A 19574-nucleotide genomic window follows, 5' to 3' on the forward strand; every position below is an offset into this window, starting at 1 on the left:
AACAGAAATGAGACGTGAAACGAGCCAACAGATGACCAGCTAAATTGGAACGTCAACCTCCAGCCAATTTCCCTCCAACCAGTTTCTTAACGAGAAGCCAATTCTTGCTGTTAATTAAAACCGTTATTGAATATCAGGACTTGTTTCTGCTCTCGTTCTGCCACAGCAGACTGTGGATTTTCTGTTTTTTCTAAGACCACCGTCAAGATGTTTCAGTAACCTGAGCAGACCAACATGACCGGGACCTTCACCTTTCTTTATTTTCAGATTAACTGGTCATGTGGCGGCTTGTTTTGTGTCTCATTATTATTTGGCTGCTAATTAAGGAAAAAGAAACAACTAAGGGGTCTGAGTCACTTCAATTAAAACTAAGGATAAACAAGTTAATCGGCAGCAAAAACAGCTCACTAATTAAGAAGATGGTTAGAATGAGCATCTGCAGGTGCTGTGACCCACCAGAACCAGAGTTAGACACCCCTGAACTAGACAGTCCTGTTACATTTCTTTAATTATTCTTTTAGACGTGCAGTCCAAAGGTGGATGTTGCGCAGCCTCATCTGTGCATCTACTTGGAGTCGTTAGGCAGATTTGTTGATTCAGGTATTATGAGTACTGAAATCTGCATCTCCTGAGGCTCTTCGTTATCAGCTCTCTTAATGACAGTCCTTATGATGAAGTGTGACACACTGTTTACTTCAAATGCATATTTCACAGTTCATATTTTCACAAGTTCTTTCAAGCTTACATCAGCCTCTACATTATTGTTGTAACACACAACACTTCAAATTGTTCTTTATATAGCTTTCATCCATCCATCCATTTTCCAACCCTCTGAATCCAAACACAGGGTCACAGGGAGCCAATCCCAGCCAACACAGAGCACAAGGCAGGAACCAATCCCGGGTAGGGTGCCAACCCACCGCAGGACACACACACAAACACACGCACACACCAAGCACACACTAGGGCCAATTTAGAATCACCAGTGCACCTGACCTGCATGTCTTTGGACTGTGGGAGGAAACCCACGCCGACACAGGGAGAACACGCAAACTCCACGCAGGGAGGACCCGGGAAGCGAACCCGGGCCACCTAACTGCGAGGCAGCAGCGCTACCACTGCGCCACCGTGCCGCCTATATAGCTTTCAGTTAATTCAAAATGCTGCTGCAAGAATTATTACAAGAATCAGCAAGTATGAACACATAACCCCAGTCCTCAAGTCTTTACACTGGCACCAGAGTGCACATTAAGATCTCAAGATGCCGGTCCTTTTATGATTCCAAGAATTAACAAAATAACAGTGGGAAGTCAAGCTTGAAAAGTCAAAGCTGTGGAATGGTCTGCCAGCTACCAATAGAGGTCCTCCTTCACTCTCAGCTTTTAAATCAGGCTGAACACTCAGGACTTCAGTTTAGCATACCCTGACTAGAGCTGCTGATTAGCTGTGCATACTGCATTTCTGTTGTTCATCATTAGTACTAAAATATGACATTTATGAAATGTTACTGACCCTCCCAAATTCTGTTTATCTTCTCGTGTACTCATGTGACACTTGGTGCCACTGCACTTCTGCCAAGTCGTTTGCCTTCCTATAGAAAAGTCAAGTCAGATAAAGCAGCACTGGAATCATCGGGCGGAAGGATCCTTTCATCTGATTGGTTGGCCCAGCACTGACTCAGCTGTAGATTGGCCCGTAGCGAGGAGGAAGCTTTTTGGCTGAGGTCTCCAGGACTCCGGATTGTGTCCGGCTTGTTTGATTCATTTTCTACAGCCTGGCTGAGGTTCTACAATTAGCTGATGGATAAATCTTGTTATTTTTCATTCATGTTAATTAGTTTCTACTTTGCTTTTGAAACATTTGAGCAAATCTGTATCCTCATAGGTAGTGCTAGGTTATTTTGCACCCAGGTTAAGCTTATTAGTGCCCAAACCAACTGTTCAGTAGCTAACTTGTGCGACTTGGTTTTTCCCCCTTACAATCTACGCCCTAAGCGAACGCGTAACTTCGCCTTAATGGTGATGCCATCCCTGCTCATATGCGATAGTTCTGTATTTAGTGAGTAGGGCCATCTATTCTTGTATTGAGAGTTGCCACGGTGCTCTGCCCCTACATTTGGTGAGCAGCACAGTGCAAAAACAAAGTCATTTGTACTGTCATGTTGTATTTCTGAGGTGGCCATAATAGATTGCCCATCTAGTTCTGTGAAGAGGGTTACTTGAGTTCTGTTTTGTGTGTTGAATTTACTCCATTTTTTAAGACTAATTGCAGTCCCAATCTACCTGTAAGGGGGTCTCGTTCTGAATTGCCTTTCCCAAGGTTTTTTTCCATTTGCTTTTCCTGCAAGGTTTTCTTTTGGAAGTTTTTTCTTAGGGAGTCAAAAACAAGGCCTGTTAAAGCCCATTGAGACCTTCCTTGTGTGATTTGGGGGCTATAGAAGAAATAAATTGTTGTTGTTGTTGTTTACCATGCATCCACTGATGTCTTTGAATGCCAATTGTAGTGTGCGACCGGGACGCCTCCATGCTGGGAGAACTGGAGGACCAAGCATGGCCAGACCGTTACCTCCCCCGGGACTCTAGATGAAAACCCTTCTAGGCTGCAGCAGTGACCCAGACTCCCGCAGGGCTTCATAGGAGTTGGAGTTTGGTGCAGGCCTGTTGGGTTCCGTAGGCACCTCCAGGGGGTGCTGCAGCAGGAGCTGCTGAGCCCTTATGGGCAATTCTTCTGCCACACCCAGAAGTGCTGCCAGAAAAGAGTCATCAAGCACTTCCAGGTGGGCTATAAAAGGAGCCAGCAGTCACTATTCGGGGAGAAAGAGTCAGGAGGAGGAAGACAAAGCTTGACCTGAGGAGTGGAGAAAAAAGGAAGAAAGAAGAGAGAAGAAAGGATTTGTGCTGTGCTTGTGCTGAGACTGTGTTGTGCCTGTGGGAAACGGGGGAAGGCGTTTCCCACGAGGTGAACAAGGAAAAATAAAAATTGTGTGTGCCTTGAACTTGTGTCCCACACTTGTCTGTGTCAGGTTCAGGTGGCAATGCCAGCCTGGGTGGTCCACACAATGTATAACCTGATGTTACGCTTGCATACGGGTTATGTTTATGTTTATCATGTGCAGTGTGCTCTCTCTCTCTTAATGAAGGTTTTGCCAGGAGACGTTTCGACTTTTAACTGTAATGAGAAGCTTGCTGTCTGTCAGACCAGGTTAATAAAAACCCCTTTGCTCTTTGTAGTTCAAGAGCACCGCCCCCTACTTTGAGTGCCCGTTTCAGGAAGCTTTGGATTGGTTTATAAATGTGACACGCCCAATTGTTTCCACCCACTTTTAAGCAACATTTGCTGATGGTTGTCTCCAGACAAGGGAGACTTTATAGTCATTTCTGGGGGGCAGTTCATCCAGGAATGTCAATTGTCCTTAAATGGCCAGGGCTGAGCAGCAGTATATGGTTCAATGCATTCCTTTGTGCTCTCTTCCATGCAGATGTTGCTGCCCGACCCTGGCTCCAGACCAAAATGGTAAGGGTGGCATCTGAAATATAGGTAGGGTGAGGTATATAAAATTGAAAAAGTGCCAGTATACATGACAGCATTTGGCCATGGCATGATATTTAGGAGTGATTAACCAGCTAAATGACCCAATGGACCTGAGCCTGTGGTCACCTCAAGCTTTTCGTCACAGGCCGCTGTCTTCCTTCAACCAGAGTACCAGGCATCCCCATCAATTTCAGGGTTTCCTGTCCTCTAATGCCCTAGTGAAGGTGTTGTACATTTTCCCTCAGGCTGGCACGTTAGCATAATGCCATCTAGGCCCCACAACAGACCTGCATGGCATGACACCCCCTATTGGCCAATGTGTGCCCACAATGGAACACACAGCACTTCTGCACCTGCATTCCTTTAGAAGATCCTCCCATCTTGCGCCAACCTGATTGTCACCTTTTGGAACAGAGGGTCAATTTTAAAAAAGTTTAAAAGCCAAGAAAATCTAAAACTTATTCTAGGCGTCTGTCTCACATGATGGGAGGTTTAAAGCACTGGCCCACTTAAGGAAACAAGTCAGAGGCTTGGCCTCACCTGACAAAGTATATGGCGTGAATAGCGTGGGTGAGTTTGAAATGATTAGAGTCATTCTGTGGTATATCAAGATATCAAAGGTCATCTTTCATTAGCATGTGTAAAATTCAGTGATGTTTACTATTCAGAAATGTGCCATAAAATTAATGGAAATGTTGAAGAAACAATGGAAATGATATACAGAATTGTTCTTGTGTCAGCAAAACAATGCATAATAATAAGAGCAGACAGCTGTAAACATCATCGGAAGTGCAAACAAATGCAGGAGATGTGACAAAAAAAAAAATACGTGTTCTTGTATAGCATTTAAAAAAGGCACTCGTCTATAAATTGAGCTTTATTGCTCCTGTACAGAGCAGCACGTTCCCTTTGTCTTTCCAGCGGATCAAATCCTCTTCCTGTTCTCAAGCTCTCCTCCCTTTCATCCTCAAAGGTTTGCCAGCGCTTGTTCAGCTAGATGTCAATTCCAAACTGCCCTAGTGTGTGCAGCATAATAATATTTATTTAAAATAATAATAATGCTGCCTCAGCCAGCGTCCCGGGATCAAATCCTCTTCCTGTTCGCTCTCCTCCCACATCCTCAAAGGTTTGCCGGTTCAGCTAGATGTCAATTCCAAACTGCCCTAGTGTGGATAATCAGGCGTAGCATACGCATTTTAAATGATTTTTAAGCACAGAGGAAAAAATAAACATTTGAAAAATCCGTAATTTAATAAACCACCAAGAAGAGTAACATTGCTACAATGCACGCTACGAACCAACATACAATTGTCCGTGACTGAAAACCGGAGGAGCGCCGCCGCTTTCTCCTTCCAAAGCGAAGGGCGGGGTTGAACGGCGCTCGTTCAGTACGCACTGCCCGCTTATGTGCCCGCCCCCAACTCCCTACCTGAGTCGCTTTCGTCTGTGTACGGTCCACACGCACCTGTGAGACACGTTGACTGTTAATTTTCCAAACACCGCCTCAGTCGGTTTACACGTTGATTTTTCATTGTTCTTTGCGGTTCCGGCTGCTTTTTATATATAATCCACCAAGTCACCCGACCATGGGGGGCTTTACAAAGGGTAGGGACGTAATCAGTGCGAGCGTATGACCCGCACGCATGGGAATTTCTCGTTCGTGGGGAACAATTGCAAGCCACGGTCTCCATCACGAATGGGATTCAACGGCTTACCTACGCCTCCCCACGCCGGGTAGACACACGTTGATCCATTCAGTGTAGCGCGCGTGCAGTACCGGACATACAAGTGCATCACAGACCTGTTAATGCTCAATCTCACGTGGCTGAAAGCCACTTGTCTGTCTAAGAATTTGGACGCCGACCGCTGTTGGGTCGTGTAACTATTTGGCAGGCGGGAGTCTCGTTCGTTTTCGGAACTAACCAGCCAAATCGCTCCACCAACTAAGAACTGCCATGCACTACCACCCACAGAATCGAGAAAGAGCTATCAATCTGTCAATCCTCTTTGGCTGCCTTTCTATATATAATCCATCAAGACACCCGACCACGGTAGTAGCGAGGTGAGAGGGGGGTGTGTACAAAGTGCAGGAGCATCTAAGAAGACGCATGTTTGTCGCGGATGAGAATTGCTGTGTGTAGCGTGTAAAACAGTTTTCTATGGTGCACGCGGTCGTGCGTCATAACTGAAAACTCGGTTTTTAAAGACTGCCTACTTCAGTGTGTTTTAACCTCAGTTGTAAAGGATTGTTTTAAGGATCCCATGGGCAACCCCTCGCAAACCGTTTCACACGCTGCATATGGCGATTCACCTCCGCGAGAAACATGCCTCTATGAACAGTCAACGTAGCTCAGAGGTACATGACATTGACCTGACCTGCACTGCATGTGGCCTCTACGACAGACGAACATAAATGACGCCATTTTTCTGTGTCGTCGCGTCCGAGTTAGTGGGCGTGGCCATGCGAGTTGTCGTCGTATCCAATGGTCTTGGAGTTGGTGGGCGTGGCTCATTCCTACGTGCGCCATAGGTGTCTCACTTGTCGGCAGCTTAGTGAATCCACGCCTCTTCCGGCATGCTTTCCATGGTTGTCTTGCCTTAGTGAATTATATATATAGATTCTGTACACTTATAGAGTGCTTTTCTAACTACTCAGATGCTTTTCATAGTGGGAGGGGAGCCACATCAATCACCATTAGCCGTTAGGTGGTGAAAGAGACAAGGGGGTGAATAGGGGGCCATAATGACTTGGCCATAGTGGGCAGTTTAGCCTGGACATCGGGATACACCCCACTCTTTATGACGAATACCCAGGGTTCTTTTCAGGCCACAAAGAGTCAGGACCTCAATTATATGATAAGAACTGCAATGGTTTGGTGATCTCTTCACCAGCATCCCCACCACTGCTGTAAGGAGGAGACTGGAAGAAGACAGCACCCTCACCAACAGGAGCAACCTTAACCCAGATCAAATCTGCTTGCTCTTGCATCTGTGTTAGTGACACCACTTACTTCTCATACAGACGAGACTTTTACAGACAGAGACATGGCTGTGTCATGGGTTCCCCTGTGCCACCATGGCAACATGGCAGCAGCAAACCAGCAGCTGATCAAGCAAAGAGGAGGTGAAAAAAAAACTAACTTTATTTGTTTCCATTGTATCACCGTTTAAGGTCACCTTGGGGTGCGTTCAGCTCCCCTCTTCACAACGGCACGTAGTGCTGGCAGGGGGGGGAAAGGGGTTGGCAAACAAAGCGAGTAGGGGGCGAACCCCCTAGTAAATACTAAAATATCAAAAAGAGCCAGTACAGGTATGCCTAAAAAGTCAATCCAGAAACAAACAAAGCCAGATCTACAATTCAGAAACAAAAATAAGAAAATAAGAAGTGGTCTCCCCTAGACTTCTTGTATACTGAGATATTGGGATGAATATTTGAGGAATAAACCGCAAGACAATGATTATATTTTTATATCATGTAAGTTAAAGAACCATCAACAACAAATCAAATCAAATTAATAATATATTAAACAATTATTATAAAAGTAAAGTTGAATAAATCAGACCCTGCAGCTTCATGAATAAAAGGTAAAGTACCACTTCTGGTTAGCAGAAACAGCCGAAAAGTTGATAGAAATTTACGTTTTGTACCTAACACTTGTATGGAAAATTTGGTTGAAAGTGTAATCAAGTTATCGTGTTTACACCCAAAGACATACAGACATAATTCCAAAAATGGTACTTTTGGACTCAGAGAGGTGTAAAACGTTGAGATTCATCAAATCGAATCTTTAGACAATTACAATACTCTCCCTATACTTCGAATACGAGAAAGTTAAAAAGAGCAAAAAAAAACAAAAAAACAATCCACAAAAAAAAAGCTTTTATAATTGAACCCGTCATGAAGACAAAGCTGATCTGAGTGGCCTGACTTTCCTTCAAAGCTTTTATAGCCGTCTGTTATGGAGACCCTGACCACTGAAGCTCAGCTTTAAGAGAACAGGGCATAAAACTAAACACATAAACGAAAAAATAAACCATAACAAATGCTTGGTCAGACCAGACTTAATTTTAAAATGAATTTTAGTTCAAGTATAGTGTAATGAGAGATCCTAAATATACATTTTTGAAGAGAATGTTTTTGATTTTAGCTAAGAGAACAGATGGATTTAGTCTTGAAGTGACACATTTACCACGGTGTAATGTCTGCAGTGTTTGCCAGTGAAAAATGCTTCATTTCTACATTTATTTAGAAAGTCAACCATCAGCAAATGATTGAATACTCCATGCGCATTCACTCAGCAGTTCAGTTTAATAGAATGTCACCATTTGTATAGTTAATCTTTATACTAGTTACTATTACACAGGACAGCACAATGGTTTGTGGGTCTAAATTGCTTTATACCTTACACCTACGATTAATGAGTTGCCATAAGAGCTTGATGAAGCCTTTAATATAATCCTTCTGAATCTCAAAACAGACAAATGGCTAACTTCTTTGGAATAATTCTACTTTGCAAAGAGTTTATTTATCTCTTCTGCCATTTTGACCACATTTATTACACCATTCGGTTTACACTGTGCTGCAGCTACATCATAACGCTTAATAGAAAATATGATGAGAAAATCCTTTAAATATTCTACCGCATGCTGCACTTTTTTCTTTTCTTTCTTTTTTTTCTGAGTGGTCTTGTTCAATAGATACACTAAGTCTTACTTCCATGTTTCTACCACATATTAAAGATTTGTGCTTTATAGTGATAGATAGATAGATAGATAGATAGAAATGCACTATATAATAGATAGATAGATAGATAGATAGATAGATAGATAGATAGATAGATAGATAGATAGATAGATATGCATAGATAGATAGATAGATAGATAGATAGATAGATAGATAGATAGAAATGCACTATATAATAGATAGATAGATAGATAGATAGATAGATAGATAGATAGATAGATAGATAGATAGATAGATAGATAGAAATGCACTATATAATAGATAGATAGATAGATAGATAGATAGATAGATAGATAGATAGATAGATAGATAGATAGAAATGCACTATATAATAGATAGATAGATAGATAGATAGATAGATAGATAGATAGATAGATAGATAGATAGATGCACTATATAATAGATAGATAGATAGATAGATAGATAGATAGATAGATAGATAGATAGATATAGATAGAAATGCACTATATAATAGATAGATAGATAGATAGATAGATAGATAGATAGATAGATAGATAGATAGATAGATAGATAGATATGCACTATATAATAGATAGATAGATAGATAGATAGATAGATAGATAGATAGATAGATAGATAGATAGATAGATAGATAGATAGAAATGCACTATATAATAGATAGATAGATAGATAGATAGATAGATAGATAGATAGATAGATAGAAATGCACTATATAATAGATAGATAGATAGATAGATAGATAGATAGATAGATAGATAGATAGATAGATAGATAGATAGATAGATAGATAGATATGCACTATATAATAGATAGATAGATAGATAGATAGATAGATAGATAGATAGATAGATAGATAGAAATGCACTATATAATAGATAGATAGATAGATAGATAGATAGATAGATAGATAGATAGATAGATAGATATGCACTATATGATAGATAGAAATGCACTATATAATAGATAGATAGATAGATAGATAGATAGATAGATAGATAGATAGATAGATAGATAGATAGATAGATAGATAGATATGCACTATATAATAGATAGATAGATAGATAGATAGATAGATAGATAGAAATGCACTATATAATAGATAGATAGATAGATAGATAGATAGATAGATAGATATGATATATAATAGATAGATAGATAGATAGATAGATAGATAGATAGATAGATAGATAGATAGATAGATAGATAGATAGATAGATAGATAGATAGATAGATAGATAGATAGATAGATAGATAGATAGATAGATAGATAAACTCTGTTTGTCCACAGGGGAAAATTTTAATGCAGAAGATCTATGAACAGGAGAGAATGCCAGAGGAGTGGAGGACCAGTGGCATTGCCCCCATTTATAAGATGAAGGGTGATGTACAGGATTGTGGAAACTATAAAGGTATGAAGCTGATGTCCCACTCCATGAAAATTTGGGGAAAGGTTATAAAGAGAAGGGAAGAAACCACCATAAGGGTGGAGCAGTTTGGTTTTATGCCAGGGAGAGGAACAACTGATGCAGTCTTGGTATTGAAACAGCTCATAGAGAATATTCTAGAAAATTAGAAAGGTTTGCCTATGGCGTTTACTGATTTGAGGAAGGCTTATGATACGAGTGCCAAGTCAAAGAGGTCTGGAGGTGCATGAAAGACAAAGAAGGACCAGAGAAGTGTATGAGGATTGTCCAGGATATGTGTAAGAGAGTGGGGACTCGGGTTAAAAACAGTGTTGAGGTACCAGACAATATCCCAGCTAGAGGAGGTCTGCCCCAGGGATCTTCTTTAAATCCTGATATTTTGGTCTGGTTATGGCTGTGTTGACTCATGGGATATTAGACCAGTCCCCCTGGTGCAGGCTTTATGTTGATGGCATTATGTTGTGTAGCAGCAGACAGGAGGAAGTCGAGAGAAAGTTGAAAGAATGGAGAAGGGTTGTGAAAGACAGATAATTGAAATAGGAAAAAGACAGAATTTCTGAGGTTCAATGAAGATTAGGATTCCAAAGTTAGCTTATTGGGATTCATTTAAATATTTAGGATCCGTGGTAGCCAAAGATGAAGAATTAGATGCAGAGATAACCCACAGGATGCAGAGTGGAAGAAGGTATTAAGAGTAGTGTGTAAATGAAAAAAGAAGGCAAATTATCAAGGTGAGGTGTTTAAGACAGTGGTAAGACCAGCAATGATGTATGGAGCTGAGATCTGAGCAGTAAAGGGAGCACAGCAGGGCAAGAAGTTGGATGTGGCAGAAATGAGAAGGTTGAGATGGACGTGTGGAGTTACAAGAAAGGACAGAATAAGAAATGAGACAATCAGAGGTACACCAAAAGTGCGAGAGAAATCTAAGAAAGTACAGGAAAGGAGGTTAAAGTGGTATGGACATGTGATGAGGAGAGAATATCAATATGTAGTCCAAAGAGCGATAGAAATAGCAGTGGAGGGGAAGAGAAAGTGTTTAGGCCAATTCAGAGGTGGGTGAATAAAGTAAAAGAAGATCTGAAGGTAAAGGGGTCTGACTGGTGAGAAGGTGTATGGAGAAGGTTGATCAAGAAGATTGAACCCCACATAGAGAAGAAAGAGGAAGAAGAAGGAAGACAGAAGCTCAATAATAAACTAATTAATAAAGAAATAATATTATTATATTACAAACAACAACCTCTTCTCAAATATAAACCAGAATGATGAAAAAGGAAGACAAATGAAAAGTAAGAAAACGTCTCACTTGGCAGCCCCCGTCCCAGCGAGGCACTATACAGGCCCATTGCTGTTGTTGTAATGGAGCCTCACTCATGTTTCTTGACACACTTTGTTGGCTAAAAATCCTCGGTGTTGATGTGTCGCAGGGAGGATGTGCAGCATTGTTCACAATGATGGTCAGTTTTGTCTTCATTCCCTCCTCCATTTGCACCTCCAAGGGGTCCAGAGTGTGTTCCTGGCTAGGAGTGGCAGTGAAAAAGTCATTAAATAGATTAGGGAGACATTCAGCTTTGCTTCTACACCCTGCACCCTCACCGCTGCTCTGTAGACACAGCTGTTGACCTTGTGGTATCCAGGAAGCGAAATCCTTTATTAGATTCCAGTTCATTGGTTAGCACGATGGTGCCAGGAAATTGCTGATTGAACAAGCAGATATCGTGTTATTGATTAGAGAAAAGTACTCTCTGTAACATTTCTAGTACCTTGTTGTCATTGAGGTCCCTCAGAGAAGGCACATTTAAGCGTTGTGATCACCATTACTTAGAGTGCAGCCAGTGTCTCTGGATATTGAAAACACTTACTTTTTTATTAAGATGGAGACGACTGCAGTTGAATAGACTCTTCTGGTGAGGCAACTCTAAATTATTAAGTGATGATGATATTAAGAAGCAAAAATATCATGTCTGAAGCTGAGAAAGCTGCTATTACCCCTACAGGATGGCGAGCTACCATGTGCCCAATTGTCCTAGTTAGGCGCCAGCTTTCTGAAAACTTTGCCAGGCTGGGTTATATAAGTTTGGATGGATGGATGAGTACACACAGATAGCAGCCACACAGGTGAGACCAGGCAAGTTACTGAGAGAGTTCTGCATTCCTCCAGTTTCTGACTTAGTTCTTTGTAGCGTGGCATGCAGTTTTAGTAAGCAGGCCTGGCCCCTTTGGAGAGTGAAATGGGGCATCACCACCTCAACCACACTGCCCAGAAACCTTCATTCTTGGTCCAAGAAAATGTCTTTTGCTTACTTAACTTAGGTCATAAAAATAGTTTTATTTTGTCAGTGGTCAAATTGCTTCATTAATTAACCCTTAAACTGCCACATACTTGGGGGGGTTAATGCACCCCCAGACGCTGTGGTCCATGGCTTGCTTTGTTTCCCAGCCAATACCCCCAGGCCGCCAGAGGGAGCCCTCCCAGCGTCATGGAAGGTCTTCGAATTCCAGCAGAGCCTCATGGACATAGTAGTTTTTATGGACAGCCCTGCTGGATACCATGGGGGCCACCAGGAGCCGCTTTAAGCAGGCTTGGGGAGTGTTATTTGCCCTATGCCCCGGAAGTACACCCAAGTCACATGAACGGAAGGAATGATGTACTTCCGGGGTGAGAAAAAAGGACTTTTATCTGACCCGGAAGTGATAAGGAATTATGGACTAAAGGGTGAGAACACTTCCGGGTCAGGAACTATAAAAGGACCATGGAAACTCCCAGACGATGAGCTGAGCTGCGTGGTAGGAGGGAAACACGTCTGGGAGTGGAGGATTGGTTATTATTATTGTATTGTGTAGAGTGGAGGGTGCTTAGTGCACATTATTATAATAAAAATTTTAATTGTAGCACTTTTACCTGGTGTTTGGCCTGGTACCTGAGGGTTCAAGGGAGCGATAGTGCCCCCTACTGCTACAACGCCAAATACTTTTTTGCTGCACTTTTTAAGGAAGCGTCACAATTCACCAAGAAAAGGTGAAATTTTAATGGAACACATATTTTTTTCATGCAAAGAGCATCACAATTACTGCAACACTGATCATTTTTCACACTGCCAATGAACTGTAAAAACTGTAAAATTAACTACTGCAACAACCTATTATTATATATAGAAGGTGCAACTGATGCCATTTCAGTAAATCACCAAGCCAACTGCGCTTGAACTGGATGCACACAAACACTCAGAGGCCAACGCTGATGCTAGTTTGTGGCTAGTTTAGTGCAGCAGCTGAATCCCAGGGACAGTGACGCTGCAGTGCTGCAGGGGGCAGCAGTGGTCATGATCTGGCTGCTCAGCGAATGTACGTGACGGACTGATCAGCTGCGGCGTGCTGGCAAATTGCACTGGGAACCAAATATAGCCATTCTGGCATTCAATAAATGTACGTCGCCGAATGTACTCGCAAATTGCAGTGGGAACTGACTATAGCCGGTTCAGGTGGTTTAAGGGTTAATGTAAAGCAAGAAAAGAGGACAAGATAAAAATTTGGGGCGTCTCCGTGACAATCCACATTTACTGCATGGCAAAATTAAAAAACTGAAGAAACCCCAACAAATAAGCATAGACCATTAGGGGCCATCGATGAAGTTGAAGTGTAATGTCTCTCGTAGACGCAGATTCTCCACTGAGCGCCGACTTCAAGGTTGTTTAGTCTTTACATATTAGCAGAGGTTGAAGAAGTTAAGCTCCCTGACTTGAGCAGGAAGTAACATCAGTGCTCTTCTGGCGGTTTGTCATCATGTCTTGTGCAAGAAATCATTACCTTAAATAAATATCTATTAATAATCAACCTGACGAACCAGGCAGGAGGAAGCTTGTCTATTGTGTCTTTTATTTCTCTTCATGGAGAGGTATACTCTCCATCACAGCCGCCTGTGTGGGATTGGTCACAAAGTAAAGACAGAGAGCTATATTTATGGATAACTCTGATTGATTCATTGGCTGAATATTTACTTTGATTGGTTAAAAGACGGTAAGTGTTTCCAGCAAAGAGTATGACCAGCGTACATAACCCAAAATAAAAGTCTTATTTCTACTACATTCTTGGTCCTTACAATACTTTTTAATACTTCTTGAGTTCTTGTGTGTGTGACATCTGTCAGGTCTTACTGGGCACACGATAGTCAGTCAACTTCTTGAGCCATCACTCAGAACCTTCTTGTTCTTTGTTGCTCACTTGACCTTTATCAGGTTTCCTGATATGCTTGAACAGGTTTTCTGACATTTATTAACCCTTTTATACTACTTCAAAGATAGATGCTATAGTTTAATGTGGAGTAAATCACAAGACAATTATATTTTAATATTATGTACATTACAGAGCCATCAACAACAAACCAAACCAAATCAAATCAATTAAAGTAAAGTTGAATAAATCGGACTCTGCAGTTGCATGCATAAAAGGTAAAGTACCACTTCCGGTTAGCGGAAATAGCCCAAAAGTTTATAGAAATCTACGCTTTGAACCTACTACTTGTAAGCAAAATTTGGTTGACCAAAGTGAAAGCGTACTCAGGTTATCGTGTTTTAACACTGTGGAGGACTGCCGGCTTCCCATGCCGGTCCGCACCCCCAGGCCGCCAGGAGGAGCTCTCCCGACAGCAGGATCATGCCCCGAGGTCCAGCAGGGCCTTATGGACTTTGTGGTGTTTATACACAGCCCTGCTGGATACCTTGGGGACCACCAGGAGTCGCTGTGGGGGGGGCTTATGGGCCCTGTGGGGCCGTATGACCCGGGAGTATGTCACGGTCACGTGACGGGAAGAAATGTCGTGCTCCCGGGTTGAATAAAAGGACTGATTGCCCTGACCCGGAAGGAATTAGGAACTATGGATTGATGGGACGGAAGCACCTCCGGGTCAGGGGCTATAAAAGGACGGTGCCTCAGTCCAGACACTGAGCTGTGCTGGGCGAGAGACGAGCAAAGTGTCTGGGCGATGAGGAGTAGTTATTGTGTTGATTTATTATATGAGTAGTGTGGAAGGTGCTTGGTGCACTGTGAGTCAAAATAAAAAGTATTGGACTTTTACCTGCTGTTTGGAGTCATCCCTGAGGGTTCAAGGGAGCACTAGTGCCCCCTATTGCCACAACACACACAAAGACATCATTCCAAAAATGGGATTTTCGGACTCAGGGAGGTCTAAAACTTCGAAATTCCTCAAAATGTCGAGGTCGAATTTTTGGACGATTACAATACTTTCCCTGTACTTTATATATGAGAGAGTAAAAAGGATAAGAAGTAGAGGCTGTGAAGAAGAAGAAGAATTTGAATCTTAGAGAAGCATAAATTATTTCCATCCGGCATGTACTTCATTCTTTATGCTGGGGCTCCTTCCGTGACACAGAATGTGCTGCTCTTAGTGGTGCTTCCCATTTTTGCCTTGACATTGTCACACATGCACAATTAGGGGGCGGACAATGGAGCGTGAAAACTCACCGGACGGGGATATAAGGCAGCATACTAACGTTTCTCTCCTTTTTTCATCAGAAAGACTGAAGAGCAGACAAACAACAATGCATGAAGTCTCCGTTAAAAAACAAATGCAAACAAAGAAGACCTTCCGCATTCCAGCCGTCCCCAACACCGTCCTTTCCCATCCATCCCTTTGCTTCAACTCCAATTTCCGGTCCATCCGCCATAAAAATCAGCCGTCTTTTCATTGCTTTGACCCGAATGTATATGGGAGTTCTTACAATCTGTAAAGAAGTACAGCACTAATATTCTGGTTCATTCGACAGGATATGGGGACGGTTCCCCAACCCTAAATCTGTCTCTTTGGTCTCTTTATCACAACTTGTAGACTTACATTTTCATTGCCGGTGCAGTTCTCCATGTTGATGTTAGGAAGCAGCAAGGCTGTGCCCTTCTCCCATGCCAACCCTCTCTACCTACAATCTCTGCCCAAAGCAGACCCCCACTAAACACCACAAAAGAAGGCAAATGTCAATAGAAGCGACTTAATAGAAACTGAGCATCTGAGGCTGTGTTGGCGTTGGTTGTAGGAGGCCCTGGGGGATTAATGCCCGATGGCTTGAAATCACATGAAATGATGAATAAAAAAAGAAAAAGCGGCTTTCCATTTTGTAGTGGATACGTCTGATAGAGCAGCCCTTTTCTCCTCTTTTTATTTTTGTTTCCAGCACATTCTTTCTTTCTCTCTCATTCCACTGCATTCCACTCTGCCCTCAATCTACTTTTGAGATATTTTTTCACACCCTAATCTTCTTTTCTAATCTGAGAACAAATGCAATGTTTTTCCTCAGGCTCAGGGTGCAGAGGGTTTGAATGAATTAGCAGCCCACAGGGAGCATGAGCCGTTAACTCCTAATCCGCACATTATTTTCGTAACATTAAGCAGTTTTTGCCTTTCTGTGCTTTCTGAATGTCAGCTTTTTATTTTTAATAAGCTTCTGGTCTGTGTTTGAGAGTCACAATGGGACACTCTATGGACCTGGTAGGACCCGGCTCAAGGCCTGGCTTGGTCACTTTCTCTGTGGAGTTTGTGTGAGCTCCTTGTGTTTGTGAGGTTGGGTGTAGGAAGCAATGAAACCCAAATAACTTTATGCTCAAATACTGTAAGTCCCCAGTGGGGATGGAGGAGGATTTCTTGCCCTGCTGGGAAGCCATAATGGAAGTAGGGCCAGATTGCAGACACTACACTTCTCATCCTGGACTAGAGAGAGCTGGAAGCTGGGAGCAGTTCATCCCCCAGATTAATAGGTGGCAGTGTGACGAGGATGGACAGGATTAGAAATGAGGACATTAGAGGATCGGCTCAGGTGGGACGGCTGGGAGACAAAGTCAGAGAGGCGAGATTGCTTTTTTTTTTTTTTTGCTCTTTATTTCGTCTCATACAATTTCTTGTATTAGGAATTTGTTCGTTTTCGCATACCCCTTGGGGTCAGAGTGCAGGATCCGCCATTGTACAGCGCCCCTGGAGCCATTCAAGGTTAAGGGTCTTGCTCAAGAGCCCAACAGAGTAGGATCTCTTTTTTGGCAGTGACGGGTATTTCGAACCGGCAACCTTTTGGATACCAGCATAGATCCTTAGCCTCAGAGCCACCACTCCGCATGTGCAGAGAAGAGATGCTGGGTATATTGGGAGACAGATATTAAGGATAGAGCTGCCAGGGAAGAGGAGAAGAGGAAGGCCTAAGAGAAGGTTTATGGATGTGGTGAGAGAGGACATGCAGGTGATGGGTGTGACAGAGCAAGATGAGGAGGACAGGAAGATATGGAAGAAGATGATCTGCTGTGGTGACCCATAATGGGAGCAGCTGAAAGAAGAAGAAGAAGAAGAAGAAGAAAAAGTGTTCTTCACAAGTAGTCCCAGTTTGGACAACCGCAGGGCTGGATGGGAATTGGAGTGCAGAAGCGTAGCCCTTCAGGGGCCCTTGGGTGCTGCTGAGAGAGGACCTCCTTGCTTTCTGTATGAGCCAGAAGTCCTTCCAACAAGCCATGATGTGCCACCAGAAGAACTCCCGAGTCCAACAACAACAACATTTATTTCTACAGTACATTTTCATATAAATGATGTAGCTCAAAGTGCTTTACTGGATTAAGAAAGAGAAAAAAGACAAAATATAAAAAACAATTAGGCAATACTAATTAACATAGAATAAAAGTAAAGTCCGATGGCCAGGAGGACAGAAAAAAACAAAAAAAAAACTCCAGACGGCTGGAAAAAAAAATACAATCTGCAGGGGATCCAGGCCACGAGACCACCCAGCCCCCTATTGGCATTCTACCCAACATCAATGACCTCAATCAGTCCTCATGATATTCAGGCTTCACATGAAAGAACATGATGATGATGGTCATGTGGATTTCTGGCCTTCAATCCATCAATGTAGGGACATCATGATGCTTTGATCAGGTGGTGGTGGCGCTGATCGTCACCACAGAAAACCGCAAAAAGAACAGCAGAGAAAGTAGGGGTTAGGATGGATTTTGGAGCCACCATGAATGATAACGATAATGTTAAAATAATGAGTTTTTAGCAGTTTTGTAAAGTGCTCCACCATATTCGCCTAGTAAGTTTCTATCGGTCAGCCATTCCAGACACTTAGGTGCATAACAGCAGAAGGCTGCCTCGCCAGATTAAAAGGAGCCCACCGCCATACCTCTAAGAATCAGAGTTGGGAGGCAGCAGGTGAAACTAACTGGAGGAAAGATGGTGTCAGTTTTGTTTGTTTTTGCTGAGGTTATTGTATTATTGCAGCTCGTTGGATTAAAAATCTTCTTATTGAACCCAGAGTTATGTTAGGTCTTGTGCGTCTGTGCTTTGGGGCTCGGTGGCGGCTCCTACTGTTCACAATACATAATCTGCTTATGAAACTAGCCCTGCGATGGACTGATGGCCTGTCCAGTGTTTGATCCTGCCTTGCACCCTATACTGGCTGGGATAGGCTCCAGCGCCCTCTGTGACCCTGTTTAGGGCTAAGCTGGTTAGAAAATGACCGATTGGCTTATGAAACTATTATTCTTTCATATACTTTATATATTTCATGTTGTGATGGGGACAGTATGGTGGCGCAGTGGGTAGCACTGATGCCTTGCAGTTGGGAGACCCAGGTTCGCTTCCCAGGTGCGTGGAGTCTGCATGTTCTCCCTGTGTCTGCGTGGGTTTCCTCCCACAGTCCAAAGACATGCAGGTTAGGTGCATTGGCGATCCTAAATTGTCCCTAGTGTGTGCTTGGTGTGTGTGTGTGCCGTGCAGTGGGCTGACGCCCTGCCCAGCATTTGTTTCCTGCCTTTCGCCCTGTGTTGGCTCCAGCAGACCCCCGTGACGCTGTAGTTAGGATATAACGGGTTGGATAATGGATGGATGGATATTGTGATAGATGGTGCAAATGGGCGGGCATTCTGACTGGGATGGGGCAAAGTTTCTTCCCTGGACAAAAGGCCAGCCATTTGGAGGCACAAGAAAGAAGGCGAGGATTGTCCTGCCTCAGCCAGAAGATGAGTAGGAAATGGGTACGCTGGCATCCCGGCAGACTGGACCCAGCTTGGAGGCCAATGTGATGGAAAGACAAGGAGGAGACAACCTGTCAAGGCTACATGCTCCCCCAATACACTAGGTGGCAGCATCTTTGGGCAACACTACCTATACAGACACCCTGCAAGGCATGCTGGGAATTGTAGTCCCATGGGGAAACCTTGTCGGGTTCCAATGGGTGCTGCCAGGAGGGATCCACAATTTTTACTTTGTAGGGATTCCACTTGACCCATGGGCTACACCTTAATACTCCCGGGTGTAAGATAAAAGAAGCCATTCGACCTCATCCAGGCTGGATGGAAGACTCGGGTGGAAGATGGACAAGAATGGAAGGAGAAGGAGGAGGAAAAGAAGAGAGACATGCTTGTGCTTATTATAATGAAGAAGCCTGTTACAGAGGTGCTTTATTATAATAAATCTTTTATTTGAGCCTGAGATTAGTGCTGTTGTGGTTGTGTCTGGGGGTTGGGGTGCTGCAATGCCCCCCTACTGGTCACAATGCCCAATGTCTATTATCCTTATGTCTACAGTGGATTCAGAAAGTATTCAGACCCCTCCACTTTCTGCACAATTTTTGTGTTGTAGATTTTATTTCATACAGATAAACTTGCAATTTTTGCCCATTCATTCAACACTTAATGACTCATAATGACAAAGTGAAAACCTGTTTTTAGAAATGTTTGCAAATTTATTAAAACTCCAGGATTTTGTAGAAGTCCCTTTGGCAGCAATTCCAGCTTTGAGTCTTTTTTGATAAAAGTCTCTACAAGCTTTGAACACCTGGATTTGGGCCATTTATCCCATTCCATCCCAGCTCCATTAGATAGGATGAAAAGTGCATGTAAACTGTCAT

The sequence above is a fragment of the Polypterus senegalus genome, chromosome 13 (genome assembly GCF_016835505.1).
Source record: "Polypterus senegalus isolate Bchr_013 chromosome 13, ASM1683550v1, whole genome shotgun sequence".
Lineage (NCBI taxonomy): Eukaryota > Metazoa > Chordata > Cladistia > Polypteriformes > Polypteridae > Polypterus > Polypterus senegalus.